At 43.8% G+C, this 19,419-nt stretch overlaps 1 pseudogene; it reads right to left on the bottom strand.

Moving 5' to 3' along the window:
- Positions 1-17,031: 17,031 nt before the first annotated feature.
- On the bottom strand, positions 17,032-18,735 carry LOC112392702 (alpha-globin transcription factor CP2-like; annotated as a pseudogene).
- Between the last annotated feature and the right edge of the window lie 684 nt (positions 18,736-19,419).

Raw genomic sequence — 19,419 nt, 5'->3', positions numbered from 1 at the left:
TGGGGGTACTAAATCTTGAATCTGGTATTTTACCCTCTCTTGGACCAGCCACATTTCAAATGCTCAAAGCCACATGTGGTCAGTGGTTACCATGTTGGACAGTGTATTATTGGACATGGCCATTCTAGACAAAACCCAGGGCTGGGGCTGGTGTAGAGTGACAACCTGTCCTCACTGTGGGCCTGGGGCAAGCCTGGCAGGGGCCCCCGGGATCCAGGATTGGCCCCGTGGGGAGTGATCTTCAGTGGCCCGAAGCAGGAAGAACCTGGAATGACGATGGGACACTTTCCAGTGGGCACCAGATGTTGGTACTGATGAAGCAAAAACAGCTGGAGTTCCCAGGCTTCCATTCCATCCTCAGCACCTGCCCGTGGTCCTGCACGTGCCTTCTCTGGGTGACGACCGGTCCAGCCCAGCCCTAAGCCTCAGGGCTGTGGCAGACACCCAGGAGGAGCAAAAGCGAACTATCCACTTCACAATCACGCCACAGGCCCTGCTTCTGGAAGGCCTTCTCAGGGGCTGTATCTGTCCCTTCATCTCCCCAGCCTGCAGGTTCTGACATCTTCTGTCATACCAGCTTGGGGGACAGGCCTTGTGTGATTTCCTCTGCTCCAGCCGACTCCCAGGTGTGTGCGCCCAGGGAGCACCAGGTGAGCTGAACCCACAGAGAGCTGCGGCCCCGGGGAGGGTGACTCAGATGCAGGTTCAGCTTCCAGCTTGGCTGTGTGGCCCTGGTGTGCCCAGTGCCTCAGCTAGGAAGTGGGTGTGTGATGCTGCTGGGAGAAGGATGGATTAAACTCCCTTCTGGCTCTGACTTTATTATGCTTCTGTGATCCATTCCTTCCTCCTTCCCTTCATCTCTCTGACTCTGTCTCTGTCTCTCTATCTCACACACACACACACACACACACACACACACACACACGTGAGGGTCAGTTGTCTGTGACCCTGGGGACATTTGTGAGCAACCCACCCCACCTCACCCCTTGTTCCAGATTCTTCTCCCTCTTTCAGCACTTTCTCCCCCACCCAGCTCACATCCTAATTTTGCTACACCCCATGAAACAGCTCTGGCAAAACTCATGCCTATTTAAGCCCCAGTCAAGGTCAGACAAATCATGGTTCCTCAATACACTCTGTGGATTTTCACATCTGAGAGGAGCCCCCGTGGCTCCTTCTCTGAACAGCATCGTCCACCTTGTCTGCCCGTTGAACTTTTGCCATCCTAAAAATATCCTAGCTGGTCTTCATTCTACTTTGAAGCTCCTCCCTCACCCAACCAAAGAGCTAGTCGCTATCCATCCAGGGCTATTTCACGCCAGGACTCACTGCTCAAGTCACGTGGTTCTGGACCAACTGATGGATGTACCTGTCTCCCCACTGATCATGAGTTTCTCCAAGAGAAGCAATTTGTATTTGTTTCATCCCTTTGGGCCCAGCACAGGGCAGACACTAGTATGCATTTCTTCAGCTAAACTTCAGTGTTAGGGAACTAATTTTATACCTCCTAAGATTATTTCATTTTAGGAAAAGCAGGAAAAGACAATGCTTAACCAAAGATATGCCTTGCTGAAGATTGGACTTGAGGCATCTTGTAGGGAAAGTCTATTAGAGAAGCATGGGGAATTCCTGTGCTTTTCTAATTATACAGCATAGGAGAATATATAAAGAGCTCTTTGCTTATTTGATGTTTGAAAATTAAAAGGATACTCAGTCATATTTCTTCTAGGAAAAATATTCCCAAAGAATCCCCAAAGAGGGATTCGCTTTCTAATTCTTCCACATGTCCTTAGAAGTAAACTCAGGTAGGAAATGTGGCGATGGTAGTGTTTTTAGGGGCAATGTCTCAGTAAACTGGAGGTCTGGAGGAATTCTTCTGGAAGTGCAGGGACGGACTTCAAGTCATTGTGAAATTGCTGAAGTGACATCACTGGATTAATTGAAGAGTTTTCACGATCACATCCCCACCATGAATTATGTATTCATCTTGTATGCAAAGGATGAACTGCTCTTCTGTTTTAAAAAGTGACTTTCCATTTAGGGCTGAGGTGTATCTTGGTGAAAGCAAAATTTAGAATTCCTTGACTGTTAGAAAGTGACTGATATTTCTTATAACTCACGAATGCCACATGATTGTTGCTGAATGTCAAGAAGGGAAGAAGCACTTATTGATTTGTTCTCCTTCAGACAGCTTTCCGAAGTCTGAAATAAGCCAGCTCCTAACAGGGTTATTGACGCCGTGATAGTTTTTCTTCTGCACTCCCTCCCATTTTAGATGGTGTTTTTGGTTACATGAGTGCCCAAAGAAAAGGCAACAAGAGAGTGTTAGAAAAAGGGAACCGGTGGCAACAAATGCCCGTGGCATTTAAGAGATGCAGTCTCAACTCAGCACAGAGAGATGGGTGGTGGTGGGGGGAAGCTTGCTCCATCCCAACTTACTTGTGCAGTTTCCCAACATCCTCAGCACACCTGAGCACAGGGACTTGAACACCTGCCTCTCTGGATGCCAGTCTGCCAGCAGGGTCTTGCTGCAACACAAGGAGAAACGTGGTTCTTCTTGTGTGGACTCAAGTAAGACTCAGTGTAGCCAGTTCAGGGATGGAGGAGAGAGTTAATTCTTGAATTACACACCGAGGGATGCTGTTCCTTCCCAAAGCCCAGAAAGCATCCACTATGGCTGAATAAAGCTATTAAATGGGTGAATTCATTGTTTTAGCCAAGTGGATAATTCTCTAGCACTGAAGGAATGATCATTTTGGGTTTACGTTCTATTTCACACAATGTGCAGCATTTATAAATTAGTGTTAATTAAAATTTTATTACTTGATATAAATCGATGTTTCTAAGTGCCTTCTGTAAATGTAAGGCAGCCTTGTAAAGAAAATGACTCCATACTAGCCTAGAAGCTGCCCTGCCCAGCATCCAGTGGCATCTTGACCACCAACAGGCTGAAATTTCCTTTTGAGGGGATTGGATGAGTCACATCCTGATATTTGACTGACAGGTTCTCTCCAGGAAAAGTTGCAGCAGGGAATGTAAGGATGGATTAGTGGGGCTGGGTTTTTGAGCCTGCATGTCCCCAGCTGAAACAGCTACATATTTCCAAAGGAATAAATAGTAAGAAATGTTGCCACCGCCTGACCAGCACCCGTCTGGCAGGGTACTTCTCAGAGGCTGTGCAGCTGCCTCCATACTTCCTTTGGGACGAGACTGCTGTCTCCATCCTCAGGGATGCCTGGACCAATTCCTCCATGTGATGCATGTGGTTTCCTCGCCTGGGAACAGGCTGCAGGGTCTGCTTGCCTGATGTTTCCATATTCAGCTGCTTTTGAAGCAGCTTGGAAGTAAAGACAATGAATATGTTGGCAAAGAGTCTATTTTAATCGTTAGGGTAAAAAAGTAGGTCCCCCAGGCCTTTATGTTTATAAAAGTAAAGGTTTCCAAGTAGGAAAAGACCTACGACTAGCTCACTAGGAACCAGACCAATGCCCTACAGCTCCATTCAATTTGGCAACACTGATTTGTCATAAGACTCTTGAGATTGCTCTTTTTTTTTTTTGCGGTATGCGGGCCTCTCACTGTTGTGGCCTCTCCCGTTGCAGAGCACAGGCTCCGGATGTGCAGGCCCAGTGGCCATGGCTCACGGGCCCAGTCCCTCCACGGCATGAGGGATCTTCCCAGACTGGCCACAAACCCACGTCCCCTGCATCGGCAGGTGGACCCTCAACCACTGCGCCACCAGGGAAGCCCTGCTCTTCTTAATACTGAATCTGTGTTAGTTCCTACTGTGTGGCTAGAGTACTTTTCCCCCAGGCCAGGACCGCACTGTCAGCCTCTCTTTGGGGTCTTATGATAATTTTAAAGAAGACAAAGTCTCACTGGTTCATGAGTCCTGGGGGATTTCACTGGTATCTCGATGTCCATCTGAGCATGATAGGCACTGGGGCACGAATACGTCTTGTCTAGCTCCAAAGTGGAATACTGGACATGGCGCAGGCTCAGTCCCACTCAGTCCCAGGCCCCTTCTAACACTGTCACAAGCAGGCAGCCTGCCAGTGTGTGTCTGAAGTCAGCCTGCCTGTGACTGGCACTTGTCACTTGTCACATGTTTATCCTGGGAACTCCCTTCCCATCTCCTTGTGAGCTCCAGGCTTCTTGGGGCATTCGCTAGGACATCTTGGAACTGGAATACACCAAGGCTATCTCAGACAAGTCATCTGAATGACATAGATGACACAACAATTAAGTGAATAGCAAAATATTCTGGGACAAAGGGATGTGTTGTCATATGTGGTTTATTTAATGATAAGAATTTGTAGAGAAAAATCTGGTAAACTTGCCTAGCCCCGGATCAACATTGATTCCACCTTCTTGATTCTGGGCTGGGTCTCCCAGGGCCTGAGGGAGACCCAATTTGCCCTGTTGCCGTATTGCGGCTGCATAGTTGGTGGGTTCTCACAAGACCACTTCCTGCGAGTGATGGGTACACATTACTGGTGTGTACTAATGTCTGTTTTCCTTTTTGGGCACATGGAAATTACACTTCTCTGCCCCTTGCAGTTAGATTGTGACTACTTCTGGACCAAGAAATGAAGGTGGACACAATGAGCGTTGATCTAGGCTGAGGTAGAAATGAGCCCACATGTGATTCTCTGAGTGTTTCCTTTTCCTGCTGCTCTGTGCTTGGAAGATTCCTGTGAGTTTATGGAGCCATACAATCAAAGTAGCCTGAATCATCAAAGTCTTGGGTGCTGCCCAGCTCTATACAGGACTGAGCAAGGAGTAATCTTCTGTTGTGTGAAACCATTGAGATTTGGGGGATATTTGTTACTACAGTGGATGCTTGTCCTTTCCTGACAACTGTCTTTAAAAATTGCGTTGGTATGGTATGGTGTATGTGTGTGTGTGTGTGAGCATGTGGGTGTATGACCAGTAGGGACCCGTAAGACTGAGTCCTCAAAGAACATTCCATGGTTGGATGAAGATGACGAGCCTTGGTAGGAAGGGCTTAGTTTTTCAGTAAGACTCAAGGGAACCCCTCCTTGAGAAACAAGTGCCTTAGAGCATAAATCCAAAGAGGAGGAGGGTTGTATAGGGATGTTCAAACCAGAAAAATATGTAGTGTATATGGATCTATGGACTGGTCTATGATATTTGGCTCCTAAGAAATGGAACAATTTTTTATGTTTCAAAGTCACATTAAGTGCAATTTGAGCAACCGCTTGCCAAGGATGGTGCTTCAGGCACAGGTTCACATCCTCTTGAGGCTTATCATTATAATGTATTTGGGTTTGACTTCAAACTGCCAGCACCTTTGCTGGAGGGTTTTTCTGGGTGACCAGAGTGAGTTCTGACCACTGTCAATGTTAGACTAACAACCCCTGAGAGCATCTCTTAGCTGATGGGTGAGGGGAGAGGGTGTTTAAATACGCCTGGCTTCCTGTGGAGTGTGCTTTCCGGAGGTCCAATCACCCACCGTGGTGGCTTGTTTGAGAGCGCACCCATTAAAGGCAGTCCTCCCTGACTTGCCCCACTTCTCCACTCCCCTGCTGAGGTATCCTGGAGTTACTTCCCAAATAAACTCCTTGCACTTAAATGCTTATCTCAGGCTGTGCTTCTGGGGGAACCCAAACCAAGACAATTCTTCCTGAGAATGACTGTTCATATCAGCTGAGGTAAAGGAAAGCAAGGATAAGGGCTTTTGCACATTCTTGCATTGAAATGTGATTATAATCATGTAAATATTGGCTAATATGGTCATTGTGCTCCATGATTTGTAAAGTCCTTTCAAATATAATCAAGAAAATTACCTTGAGAAGTAGATTTTATTTTCCCAATTTTATAGAACTATTGGAAGTTCAGATAAATGAAGTACTTTAACCAAAGCTAAAAGGGAAAGAAAAAGTTTGCAGCCTGTGTAGCTTTGGGGCCAGGCAATGGAGTATGAGGGATGGAGAACGGGAGTCCCAAGCACTGGGGACTTTGTCACAGGTCCTGTCTCTTAATCTTGCTTCCCGAGTGGACAGAGTTCACCTCTGATCTCTGTTCAGCCTCAGGAACTAAGTTTTGTTGAGAGTTGGTTCAGCATATAAAGTAGGCACATCTTGTATCCCATTCTGCACACCTCAATTCATGAGGTTCTGAAGGACATTTCTCTACATGGATTTACTTCCCTTCGGTCCTGGATTTTAATTTGGAATATACAGTCTCTCTATTAGCTATTAGGGCTGCCGTAACAAAATATCACAGACTGGGTGGTTTAAATGACCGAAGTGTTTTCCCACAGTTTGGAGGCTAGAAGTCGGAGATCAGTGTGTCAGTGGGTTGTTTGTCCTGAGGTCTCTCTCTTTGGCTTGTAGACGGCCACCTTCTGCTGTGTTCTCACATGTCTGTGTCCTAATCTCCTCTTTTTATAAGAACACCAGTCATATTGCATTAGAGCTCACCCATATTACCTCATGTCACCTTAATTACCTCTTTAAAGGCCAGTCTCCAAAAACAATCCCATTCTGATGTACCGAAGTTAGGACTTCAACACAGAAATTTTGAAGGAATGCAATTCAGCTTATAAACAGTCTGTATATCAACAGATCAGGGGCCTGGAATTTCAATTCTGTTTGGAAATTGGACCTCACCTTTTCTACCAGCCTTATTGGGTTGGAAGCAACTTAGTAGCATTGCTTCATTAATTCCCTAATTTTTAAAATCTAGCATATACCGATTATGCAACTCCCTTGTGTCAGATCCCATGAATGGAAGAAGAAACATGGTTGATGAAGGGTCATGATATAATTAATGGGAGAGGGAGACATGCTGATGGAGGGTGATAGAGCTCTATTGGGCCATGTGGAAAGACAAGCCCCTTCCTTTTCTCTTCTCTCTCCACCGAGTCTGTATGGTTCCTACATGCAGCATTCCTCTAAGTGTTCTGGTCCCTGGCCTGCCATATCCCTTCCTGCCATGCAGAACGTTTCAGCCCCTTTTCACCCATGAGCCAAGGTCAGTAGAAGTGAGGCTCTTTCACTGCCAAGAGAAGTTAGAAGTTGATAGAACTTCTCCCAGGGAGCTGCAGGCAAGGCCCGAGGCCAGCAGCCTAATGGGGCTGAGATAAAAACTGGGCAGCAGCATTGGTTGACCTCAGCTTCGGGGCCTGTGAAAGATTCCCTGTTGGTTAGGATGAAAGCTACAACGTTGTTCTGAAAAGGCATGTTGGACATAAGCAAAGGCAGCAGGATTTTCTCTCAGGGAGTCTGAAGATTTGATTTCATGTTGGGTGTCAGTTATGCTTAGAGGATGGCAGGAGTGGAGCCCTCTGTGAGGTCAAGAAAATGGAAACGACACTAGGTTTTTCACAAAAGGAATTTAATATGGGGAGTTTTATATACAGGTCTTGGAGGGCAGTAAAGGAGCAGAAAGGAGACACTGAGGTAGGACAGAGGTGAGTACGTAAAAAGCACTGTCCACTGCTAAGGATGGAGGGACAAAGGGAGAGACTGGTATTTCATAATCCACTGGGTTAGGGTTAGGGTTAGAGAAGGGGCCCTGCACAGCCGGGTGTACCCCAGCTGGAGCTGATGGCTTTGAACTTAGAAGCTCAGAGGATAGTCTCTGGGATGCTCAGAACTCTGAGCAGAGACCACTGCCTTGTTGGCACCTGGAGGGGTGACAACATAGTGGGTTCTGTATGTGCCCAAGTGAACCAAAGGCTGGAACCACCTCTGCTGCTGAAACGAGGGCCCTTCCTTGGGCAATACTGGCTGGACCAGCCAGCAGAAGGACAGAGCACATCTCTGCTCCCCGACTCCCATCTTCTGGTCTCCCTCTAGCGGCTACCTGTGGGCAGAAGCCAGCTGACAAAGGAAAAGTGCCGTTTGCAGAGTCCCAGTCCTGGTGTCACAAGGTAGAGGGTAGAGGGTAGATTTGGAGGAGAGACCATTCCTGAGTAACTGGCATAGGCCTGGACAAGTCCAGCTCTGGGGCTGAGCAAATTGACTTGTTGCTAAGGTTGAGTCTCTGTTACTCAAGGACCAAGCCAAGGGAGATCAGAACTGCAACCTGAAGGTCAGCCTAGGAAGGAGTTTTCTGGTCCAGTGAGAGGAATACAGATTTAGGCTCCACCTGTTGTGGGTTCCCATGCTACCCTCTGCTCACCCACAGTGTGAAGCTGTGCACAGTTTTCCGTGCCTCTAAGCCCCCATTTCTTCATCTATAGCATGTAATCCTAATGTTCTCCTTTTAGAGACATGTGTGAAGTGCTAGGCAGAGGGTCTGCCCCCTGTTTTCTGTTTACTTGTTTTCATACTTGTGTGGACAGGGAACGTTGCCTGCAGTTCCAGTTCCACAAGGATCGAGCCATCAGCCACTGCAGCCACTGCCCCAATGGTGCACCCTGAGAGGAATTCAGAATGGAAACAACCAGGACGCATTCTTTGCTTTGGTTATTGGCCCTAGATGGTAAGATGCACATCTAAGCCATAATTTCACTGAGCCCAGACTCTTGCATCTTCCCATACATAGAAAAGCACTAAAATAATTTACTCGAGTTGTGTGCTTTTTGCAATTAGCAGTAATTTTTTGATATTCTAGTAGTACAGTTTTTTTTTTTTTTTTTTTTTTTTTTTTTTTTTTTTTTTTTTTTAGTGAAAACCTCCAATATATTCTGGCTTCTCCCCAACATCTTCAGAGTAACTTCTGCAGAGATACTGAGAGGCTGTCTCCCAGGCTATAGTCCTCAGTAAAGTCCCCAAATAAAACTGAACTTGCAACTTTTAGGTTGTGTTTTCTTCAGTTGACACTTGAAAATGCTATATAATTAAAATTCAAACTCCGTCTGAGGTCAAAATGGCTTTAGGGTCACAGCCATGGATTTTTGTCCTTGCTGACCAGATGTAGACTTATTGAGCTGGTTTCTGGGTTGTGTTTGTCAGGGACAGGGTTTTCTCTCAGGAGTGACACGGGGGAGGTGCAGAGGGACCGAAGATGGGGCAGTTCTATTGGGAGATGTCAACCCCTCTCATCACAGTCAAGTGAAATGAGTCCTCAAGCAGAATAAGGCAAGACCTCAGAATTTCCTCGGAGTGAAAAGCATGATTTCTTTTCCTTGTTAGCTTGGCTTGTGTCTGCTCCTAAGCTAATTAGCTGTGAAAGGAAAAAAAAAAACAACCCAAGATATTGCATTTTAATTCTAATTTTTAATTCATGGTTTGAAAGCCCAGCCGGCAGCATTTTTAGCTGTTGTTCTTTCTGAGGCGGATTGAATGCAGCCTTGTTTTCCTTCACTACGGGGAACACTTCCTTCTCAGGAACCCCTTCACACACACGAATGTATACAGATGCCAACACTATGCAGAGGTTACTGTAAACAAAATTAGCCCATAAATTTGCAGAGGGTTTTTTTTTTTTAAAAAGATACACAAAAAGAAATGAGATTTCCTAGCCAGGGCTGCAGTGAGTACTTAAACAGCCTGGACTGCTCTCTCTCTCTCTTTCTGTCTGTTTAGGTTTTCTTCAAGTGACTCCTTTGTGAGACGTAATTCTTGACAGAAACAGCCTGCATTAAAAAAAACTTAGAATAGAATTTCACCCAAACTTCTCAGGGAAACATTAGTTCCACAAGAGTTTAAGTAAATTTACACAGAAAAGGGAGTTCTGTGTCCAAATAAACTTGGGTAGAACCCTGTTAATCAGGATGGTAGGATCGTAGGAGACTTTGTATGCTAATGCACTCTGCCAACCACAGAGGGGACTACTGTCTGCAGAATTTACTTCTCAAGGTCATTTGACACCCAACCTCCCCTACTCTTTTTTTTTGTTTCCATATATCATCTTTCCACCCAAGTGTTCAATGGGACACCAATTTGAGATCCTTGTTTCAGTGTCTTTTCTTTTGTGATTAGTGTGTGGTTGGTTAGAGTGGGAAAGTTTAGGGTTTGTGACCTTGCCCTGGTCCAGGAAATCAGAAGGATGGATGCTAGTTCCATGTGCTGGTTTGTCAGTGCATGTGGACATCCCCAAGAAGAGAAACCTCCCAACTGGGAGCTCACCTTATGTTTTTGTTCTGATACTAGCCCCTGCTTATTAAGAAATGTAGGTTTGGGCTTCTCTGGTAGAATAGTGGTTAAGAATCCACCTGCCAATGCAGGGGACTTGGGTTCAAGCCCTGGTCGGGGAAGATCCCACATGCCGTAGAGCACCGAAGCCCGGGCACCACAACTACTGAGCCTGTGCTGTAGAGCCCACGAGCCGCAACTACTGAGCCCATGCACCACAGCTACTGAAGGCTGTGTGCCTAGATCCCGTGCTCTGCAACAAGAGAAGCCACCGCAATGAGAAGCCTGCACACTGCAACGAAGAGTAGCCCCCTCTCACCACAACTAGAGAAAGCCCGCGCACAGCAACAAAGACTCAACACAGCCAGAAATAAATAAAAAATAAATAAAATTAAAAAAAAAAAGAAATGTGGGTTGCTCTGAACCTGAGAAAGGGGGTGAGTTGAGGAAGACAGGCTGTGTAGAGAGGAGCTGAAGCCTTTTATATTTTTGTAAAAACTCACATTTTTGAGCTCAGTTGAGCCAGTGCAACCCATATTTCATTCTGCTGGGAGAACTTGGGGGCGACAGTTAATCTGTAGTTTATTTTATTTTATTGAATTTTTCCAGGTTTATTGAGATAGAACTGACTACAATGGTCTTTCTTTTAAACATCTTTATTGGAGTATAAATGCTTTACAATGGTGTGTTAGTTTCTGCTGTATAACAAAGTGAATCAGCTATATGTATACATATATCCCCATTATTGCATCTCTCTCCCACCCTCCCTATCCCACCTCTCTAGGTGGACATAAAGTATGAGATGATCTCCCTGTGCTATGCAGCTGCTTCCCACTAGCTATCTATTTTACATTTGGTACTGTATATATGTCCATGTCACTTTCTTACTTCGTTCCAGCTTACCCTTCCCACTCCCTGTGTCCTCAAGTCCATTCTCTATGTCTGTGTCTTTATTCCTGCCCTGTCCCTAGGTTCTTCAGAACCATTTTTTTTTTTAGATTCCATATATATGTGTTACCATACAGTATTTGTTTTTCTCTTTCTGACTTACTTCACTCTGTATGATAGACTCCAAGTCCATCAACCTAACTAAAAGTAACTCAGTTTTGTTTCTTCTTTTAAAATCTATTTTTATTTTTTAAATTTTTATTTATTTATCCTTTTAACATCTTTATTGGAGTATAATTGCTTTACAATGCTGTGTTAGTTTCTGCTTTATAACAAAGTGAATCAGCTATACATATACATATATCCCCATATCTCCTCCCTCTTGCGTCTCCCTCCTATCCTCCCTATCCCACCCCTCTAGGTGGTCACAAAGCACTGAGCTTATCTCCCTGTGCTATGCAGCTGCTTCCCACTAGCTATCTATTTTACATTTGATAGTGTATATATGTCCATGCCACTTTCTCACTTCGTCCCAGCTTACCCTTTCCCCTCCCCATGTCCTCAGGTCCATTCTTTACATCTTTATTCCCTCCTGCCCCTAGGTTCTTCAGGACCACTTTTTTTCTTTTTTAGATTCCATATATATGTGTTACCATACGGTATATATTTTTTCTCTTTCTGACTTACTTCACTCTGTATGACAGACTCTAGTTCCATCCACCTCACTACAAAGAACTCAATTTCGTTTCTTTTTATGGATGAGCAATATTCCTTTGTATATACGTGCCACATTTTCTTTATCCAGTTATCTGTTGATGGAGACTTAGGTTGCTTCCATGTCCTGGCTATTATAAACAGAGGTGCAATGAACATTGCGGTTCATGATTTTTTTAAATTATGGTTTTCTCAGGGTATATGCCTAGTAGTGGGATTGCTGAGTCATATGGTAGTTCAATTTTTAGTTGTTTAAGGAACCTCCACACTGCTCTCTATAGTGGTTGTATCAATTTACATTCCCACCAATGGTGCAAGAGGGTTCCCTTTTCTCCACACCCTCTCCAGCATTTATTGTTTGTAGATTTTTTGATGATGGCCATTTTTAGATGATGACCGGTGTGAGGTGATACCTCATTGTACTTTTGATTTGCATGTCTCTAATGATGAGTGATGTTGACCATTCTGTCATGTGTTTGTTGGCAATCTGTATATCTTTTTTGGAGAAATGTCTATTTACGTCTTCTGCCCATTTTTGGATTGGGTTTTTTGTTTTTTTGATATTGAGCTGCATGAACTGCTTGTAAATTTTGGAGATTAATCCTTTGTCAGTTGCTTCATTTGCAAATATTTTCTCCCACTCTGAGGGTTGTCTTTTTGTCTTGTTTATGGTTTCCTTTGCTGTGCCAAAGCTTTTAAGTTTCATTAGGTCCCATTTGTTTATTTTTGTTTTTATTTCCATTTCTCTAGGAGGTGGGTCAAGAAGGATCTTGCTGTGATTTATCTCATAGAGTGTTCTATGTTTTCCTCTAAGAGTTTTATAGTGTCTGGCCTTACATTTAGGTTTTTAATCCATTTTGTGTTTATTTTTGTGTATGGTGTTAGGGAGAGTTCTAATTTCATTCTTTTGCATATAGTTGTCCAGTTTTCCCAGCACCACTCATTGAAGAGGCAGTCTTTTCTCCATTGTATATTCTTGACCCGTTTATCAAAAATAAGGTGATCATATGTGTGTGGGTTTATTTCTGGGCTTTCTATCCTGTTCCATTGGTCTATATTTCAATTTTTGTGCCAGTACCATACTGTCTTGATGACTATAGCTTTATACTGTAGTTTGAAGTCAGGAAGCCTGATTCCTCCAGCTCCATTTTTCTTTCTCAATATTACTTTGGCTATTCAGGTCTTTTGTGTTTCCATACAAATTGTGAAATTTTTAATTCTAGTTCTGTGAAAAATGCCAGTGGTAGTTTGATAGGGATTGCATTGAATCTGTAGATTGCGTTGGGTAATAAAGTCATTTTCACAATGTTGATTCTTCCAATCCAAGAACATGGTATATCTCTCCACCTGTTTGTATCATTTTTAATTTCTTTCATCAGTGTCTTATAGTTTTCTGCATACAAGTCTTTTTTCTCCTTAGGTAGGTTTATTCCTAGGTATTTCTGTGAGATTTTAAAACATTATCATACAAGAATACATAGTTTTCTTTTATATTAAACAAGTAACCATTTCATGCCTGTGATCGTAAGTCCTTTCTCATCTTAATATTTTGTGAAGAAGAACAGAATACTCTGGGAGTATTTCAAAATGTTTGCTTTCCCCCTCCCTCTGTTGTAAAGGGATTCTTCTCCAAGCTTCACTGTGAGGAGCTGGGAGAGCTCCTGGAGTTAAAACTCATAAAAGTGTGGGACGTGTCCCTCCCTGGAGTATTTAACTCTCAAATGTGCCACCTTGAGCCCCTGGCATTCGTCAGTTGCAGTTTGTTTTCCTGCCCAGTGCTGTTTCCCATGGAGGTCTATATTCCACTAAATTGTGCCTCTCCGAACTCACCTGTCTTGGAGCAGCAGTTTGCCCATGATTTCAGTTCTTGATGAACCTGAGAGGAACTGTTGCTTCTCAATTTGTTCTGCCCTTTTCTCATTGTGAGGGCAGGAGCAGCCACATACAAGCTCCTGACAGGCAGGAAGTCCTCCACTCTTAAAGTTTTACACTTTTGTTTTTCTCTTTTTCGTTGACTCACATAGTGAAATGTTTGTCTATATTATGGATCTTTTCACAAAGCAAGTTCTTTTACTGATGCTGCTTTTGGTGGCTGAAATGAATTGTTTTTAGTTTTTATGTTTAGCAATTTCCCCCTCTTTCTTTCTTTCAGTTTTATTTCACCACTATTCTTCTAGCTTTTTGAGTTAGTTTATTTTTTCCCATTATCTCTTGATTTTACTTTGATGCCTTTGTTCCGCTAACTCCGTAGGAAAGTGGATGATCTGTATGTTACTAGGTCATAAGCCTCTTCAGGGCAAGGATCATGCGTGTTTTCCTCACCACTGTACTTCAGTTCAAAACACAGCATGAAGCACAAAGAAAGCGCATAATCCAAAGTGGTTGGATAAGTGAATGAATAAATGGATGAATGCTAGATTTAGGGTGTTTCTCTTTCTTATTCCATATATTTTCCCTGTTTAAGTTTATTTGGCTGTTTCTTTTCTTTTTTTTTTTTTTTTATGCGGTATGCGGGTCTTTCACTATTGTGGCCTCTCCCGTTGCAGAACACAGGCTCGGGACGTGCAGGCTCAGCGGCCACGGCTCACGGGCCTAGCCACTCCGTGGCATGTGGGATCTTCCCGGACCAGGGCACGAACCCATGTCCCCCGCATCGGCAGGCGGACTCTCAACCACTGTGCCACCAGGGAAGCCCTGGCAACATTAAATTTTCTGCATAAAAAAGTGTTGCTTCTTTGATCAAATTGTACTATATATGCAATTTTATATCTTGCTTTGTAAAATTTAATCTGGTTATAATATTTTTTAATAAAGTTTTTAATAATGTTATTAGATTCATTTCTATTCACTGGATGTATCATATCTTACTTAACTATTAACCTATTGATGTAAATTTGAGGTATTGCTAATTATTTTTGTTATTAAAAGAAATTATGGGAATATTTTTATGCCTGGAATTTTTAAAGTATTATAGAAAGTTTCTTCACAATAAAAACCCTGTAGTGAAGTCTATGGGTCAAAGACATGAATATTTAATTGTTACATTTTTAACATATGGTTTTCCAAAAAGGTAGTTCAAAATTTGGTAGCCACCAGCAACATATGAATATAATCATCTCTCTGCAGCTTTGCTGATTTGGGGTGCTGTCCATTCCTGTCTCCCATCTCTGGACCAGTGCTCCTTGCACTACACTGTCATGAGTCTTTGTCTCTCTTCAGATCCTTAGAAACTTTCCCCAATTTCTCAAATGCAAAGAAGCTGAGAGAGAGAAATATCAAAAATTAAGATAATTCACTTCAGTATTTACTTCACTTATTCTTCTACTTAAAATAAATTAAGATTGCTTAAGCCTTTTTACAGCCACAGAAGTACAAAGGAGAAAATAAGCCCCAAATGGCTCCTTTACGATTGAATGCATTTCACAGGTTGAAGAAGTCAACCGTGCATGGTGGAAGGGAATGGGAAGTGAAAGCCTCCTTTCCCATTTTCCTCTCCTAGAGGTAATGTATCTTTGATTCTTTTTAGAATAAATATATATATATATACACTTAGTGACGAATTTAGAATATTTCATAGACTCTAAGATGCTTCGTGCCAGCCCTTTCCTGGCCCTACCAGAAAGTGCCAATGGATGTTCTTTACAGAAACCTCACCACTGCTGCCTGACTGGCAGTGGCTGTGAGAGGTCCTGGCTCTAAGAGAAAAGGCATTTTTTTTAAAGAAAGTGTTAGCGTGTTCATCACAGAGTCAACAGGGTCTAACAGGGTGTATTTATTCCCATATTTTGAAATATATTATAAAAGGGTCATATTTTTCAGAGCGGTCTGTATCTTGCAGAGGAGTTAAAAAAATTACATCCGGTCACACAATTAGTAATAGGAGGAGCAGGATTTGAAACAGATTCATCTGCTGTGGAATCGCATATTTAAAAAAAAATTTTATCTGCTTTTTTTTTTGAAGGTTGATTTTAACGAACGAAAATTTCTGTATAAAAACATTTAAACTTTATCAAATTCTTTAAAAATACACATACACACACACACAGGTCCAAATCCAATACAGAATCTTTTGAACATTATCATTTTTCACCTCAGCATAACGTGTAGAGGGATTTCTGGATAAAATTTACATGTGAAAAAAGACCCATAGTCTTACACATGCACACACACAAGAGCACACAATCACAATCAGGAAGAACTAAAGTATATGGTAAGAATGCAAACAGGATGGGAATGAATTACTTGTAAAGCTTATATAAATGAACGCTACATGAGTAAAAGAACTTTCTAGACCAAGAGAAGATGCAGAGAGAGGAAAAAGAAAGCAGAGGTTAGTCTAACTCAATAAATAGTTTGAGGTCATTCAAGAACAGTGAATTTGGGGAGTTATAGATAATCCCTAGTTTTCACCACCTCAAATTCTGTGAATCTAACTGATGATGCTTTGAAAGCGTCTATGTTTTCATTTTTTGTAGGTCTTGATTTGTTCATCATTATTTAGGTGTGGTTTGTCCCTTTTGGTGTTAATTTCTCCATTCTCGCTCAGTGTTAATATCTAATTCACCAGAAGAGCCACAGTAAGAAATGATGGCAAGCACAGAGGACCGCAAGGGTGGCAGTCATGAATGGCAGTTAATAAGAGCCAGACTGCCTGGGTTTGCATTTCAGTGTCACTAGCTGCTAGCTGCCTGTTACTTAGCAAGCTCCTCGGCCACTCTATGTCTCATTTCCTCATCTTCAATTAGGGATCATTATTACCCACTTCACATAGGGCTATTAAGAGGATTTAAACAAGATAATCCATTTAAAGAATTTATCACACTGCCTGGCACAACTAAATGTGCAAAAAATGTTAGCTAAAGTTACTATTAGTCATAGAATTACAGGGGAATCAAAAGAAGAATTTTCTTCTTTCTCTGTATTTCTCTTTGATGAGGTTTTCAGAGGCAAAAAAGATTGAGGATCTAGTCTTATGAATATAGATATTTGCTTTTATGTTAGAAAAAAAAATTACATGGCTCCATATCACAAAATTTAACATCTTTCCATTAAACATCACACAATTCTCATCATCATTATGCCCTACACACACCTTAAATGATGTGGAGTTTCTACTGATATTCATCAACAATAGGGTCCAGAAATTTTAAAAAAGAAATAGTTGCAGAAATGCATGTTGGGCAGTAATCTGTGTGTGCCCCAAGAGCTTGGACCAACACAGGTGCCTGGGATTCTGCCTCCAAGGCCTGGACTCCCCCACATACAGTCAGATGCGTCAGGTTCCTGCAGCCCTTCAAAGCTCCATTTGAGACCCCCTTCAAGAGGGGAGTTTCCAGTAGGTGAAAGAAGCAGCAGCCACTGAGGACGGAATATCCCACACCTACTTCAGTATGATATGATAACAATCATTGGTTTCTGCTTTCATTGTGTCCAGAATAAAACAGGCTTCTTCCTGAAAGTTCTGTATCATCTCATCACTAATGAGCACGTGGAATCCTGTGGGCCCCTGCTTGTGGACCTGGCTGATCTGGCAAGGGGAAATGCTGAAAAGCTGAGCAATTTTTTTCTGTCAGTTCAACAGCTGTCAGTTCTTCTAGGTAGATGGTATGGTAAACGAAGAAAGTATTTGAGTCTCCATCCTCATGCTTCTGTTGCTGTTGTTGCTGCTCCCCCAGCTGCAAGGATTCCTGGCAAACATAAATGGTTAGCCTTGGGCTCACATCAGGCCTTTTAATGCATTAAAAAGTTTGATTCCGGGCTTCCCTGGTGGTGCAGTGGTTGAGAATCCGCCTGCCGATGCAGGGGACACGGGTTCGTGCCCCAGTCCGGGAAGATCCCACATGCCGCGGAGCGGCTGGGCCCGTGAGCCGTGGCCGCTGAGCTTGCGCATCCGGAGCCTGTGCTCCACAATGGGAGAGGCCACAAGAGTGAGATGCCTGCGTACTGCAAAAGAAAAAAAAAAAAAAGGTCTGATTCCATCTGCAGGGCCACAGATTTGAATCACATCATCTCTAGTTAGTTTCAACAAATCTGCACCTGAAAAGTTTGTAAAAAGCCTCGTGAATGTGGAAAAACAGTTTTGATGCAACCATTGCAGAACCTCCTGAGGTGTGGTTGTTGGCAGGAGGTTACCTGTGACTGGAGAGGCCTCTGGCTGGTGATTTGGTGAACCATTTCCTCTCCCAAGAGAAAGACAGCTATGGGAACTGTAGAAGCCAGGTGATGGGGAATTATTGACATACGTGATCTCAGGCCATGGAGAACACTCTGTGAGTATAGTTGTCTCACATAGGAAGGTTGATACTTCTCCTTCTCATGAGGCGTTCGTTTCTCCATTTTCTCCCTGTTTTTTGTTTTCTGTCTGCACCTTTGGGCTTGAAGACTTTGATCTGGCAGCTGGCTGAGTGAAAGTGCCCAGTATATTCCCCGTTCTCATTCTCCTTGAAGGTATCGATTTGCACTCGAAATGGCACTCCCTTCTCTCCACCATGTTTCCTCATAGTGAACTCTGTGCTAATACAATGCACCTGAATAAACACAGATGTCCTCCTTGCAGGGTCCCACAGGAATTCCACTGTATTTGGTTGGTTTGGACTAGCCCTAGGATCGATTATACCCACAGACATTGGGATATCAAGAATGCTATCTCCAGGTGGGTTCCACCTCCAGCCTTCCAGCTGCTGATGTTCAGTGTATTGTAGCCATCTGTCATGGAACACAACATGGAATACACTCTTCACCAATTTGCCATTAATTTCTGGTAGTTCTCCAAGTTTCCTGTTGTCTAGTATTTGGATTTCATAAGATTGGCCTTGATTGAGATATGTCAGGGTTTCATCATGGAGTTTCACTGCTGGAGAGGTGGCAGCACAAAGCACATATTGAAAAGGGAGGATTTTATTCTCATTGTCTGGAGGCAAACTTGACTCTTCTTGCTTAAAAATGGGCAATGCTAGGACATCACTCATGCTACAGGCACCAGCACGCAGTTGTGGCCGATCCCGGATAGTCTAGCGTCAGAGTCCTGCACCACCCGGGATTCAGTCACCTCATCGGTCAGAGGCAGCTTCAGAGCCCAGACCATCCTGGCTCCTTCCTTTTGCCCCAGGAGACACTGTTTCTAGTACAAAGGCGGGTAGTGTGAGTCTACCCAACGGGGGCAAGACTGCAAGACTGTAGAAAACTCCAAACCAAGATCTCCCACGCAATACTCACCAGCCACCCCCAAGCCGCACCCGCACTGCCCGCACAACTAATCTCCCTCACCCTATGCTTCTCGCTCTTGGCTGCCCTAACTTCCAGAATCCCTCCCCCTCCCCCGTCCCCAGCCCTCTGGGGCTGCGTGAGGGTTCTTTGGCTTAACTCTTCCAGACTGCCCAAAGGCAGTCCTGGACTCCTCTCACTCCTACTCTTTGGGCTCTCCCCTTGAACTCGTGGTGGGCACTCGCTGCTTTCCAAACAGACCAGCAGCAGCCACCCGCTGCCTACCCTGCGCTCCCACGCCGCTTTCGTAACTTTTCCCCCACACTTTTCTGCGGGAAATCCCCTCCCCCTCGGGAACCGGTCTCCTTTCCCCTCCAGGCCTCTCTTCCCGTCAGTCCCAAGATCACTTCTGGTAACGCCTTCTCAATCCCACGGCTCTTAGGACCAAATCCAGGTTCCTGCTGAGTTGCCTCCCTGCCCTGTGCAGCCCCCCACGGCCTGGAAGCATGGATGGAGAAAGCTCAGCACTGGCTTGAATCCCAGACTCACCAGGCTCCTCCAGCGA

This window comes from Neophocaena asiaeorientalis, unplaced genomic scaffold (assembly GCF_003031525.2).
Source record: "Neophocaena asiaeorientalis asiaeorientalis breed wild unplaced genomic scaffold, Neophocaena_asiaeorientalis_V1.1 scaffold32, whole genome shotgun sequence".
NCBI classification, from domain to species: Eukaryota; Metazoa; Chordata; class Mammalia; order Artiodactyla; family Phocoenidae; genus Neophocaena; species Neophocaena asiaeorientalis.
The sequence above is the reverse complement of the archived record's forward strand: the minus strand, read 5'-3'. Positions and strand labels throughout refer to the sequence as shown.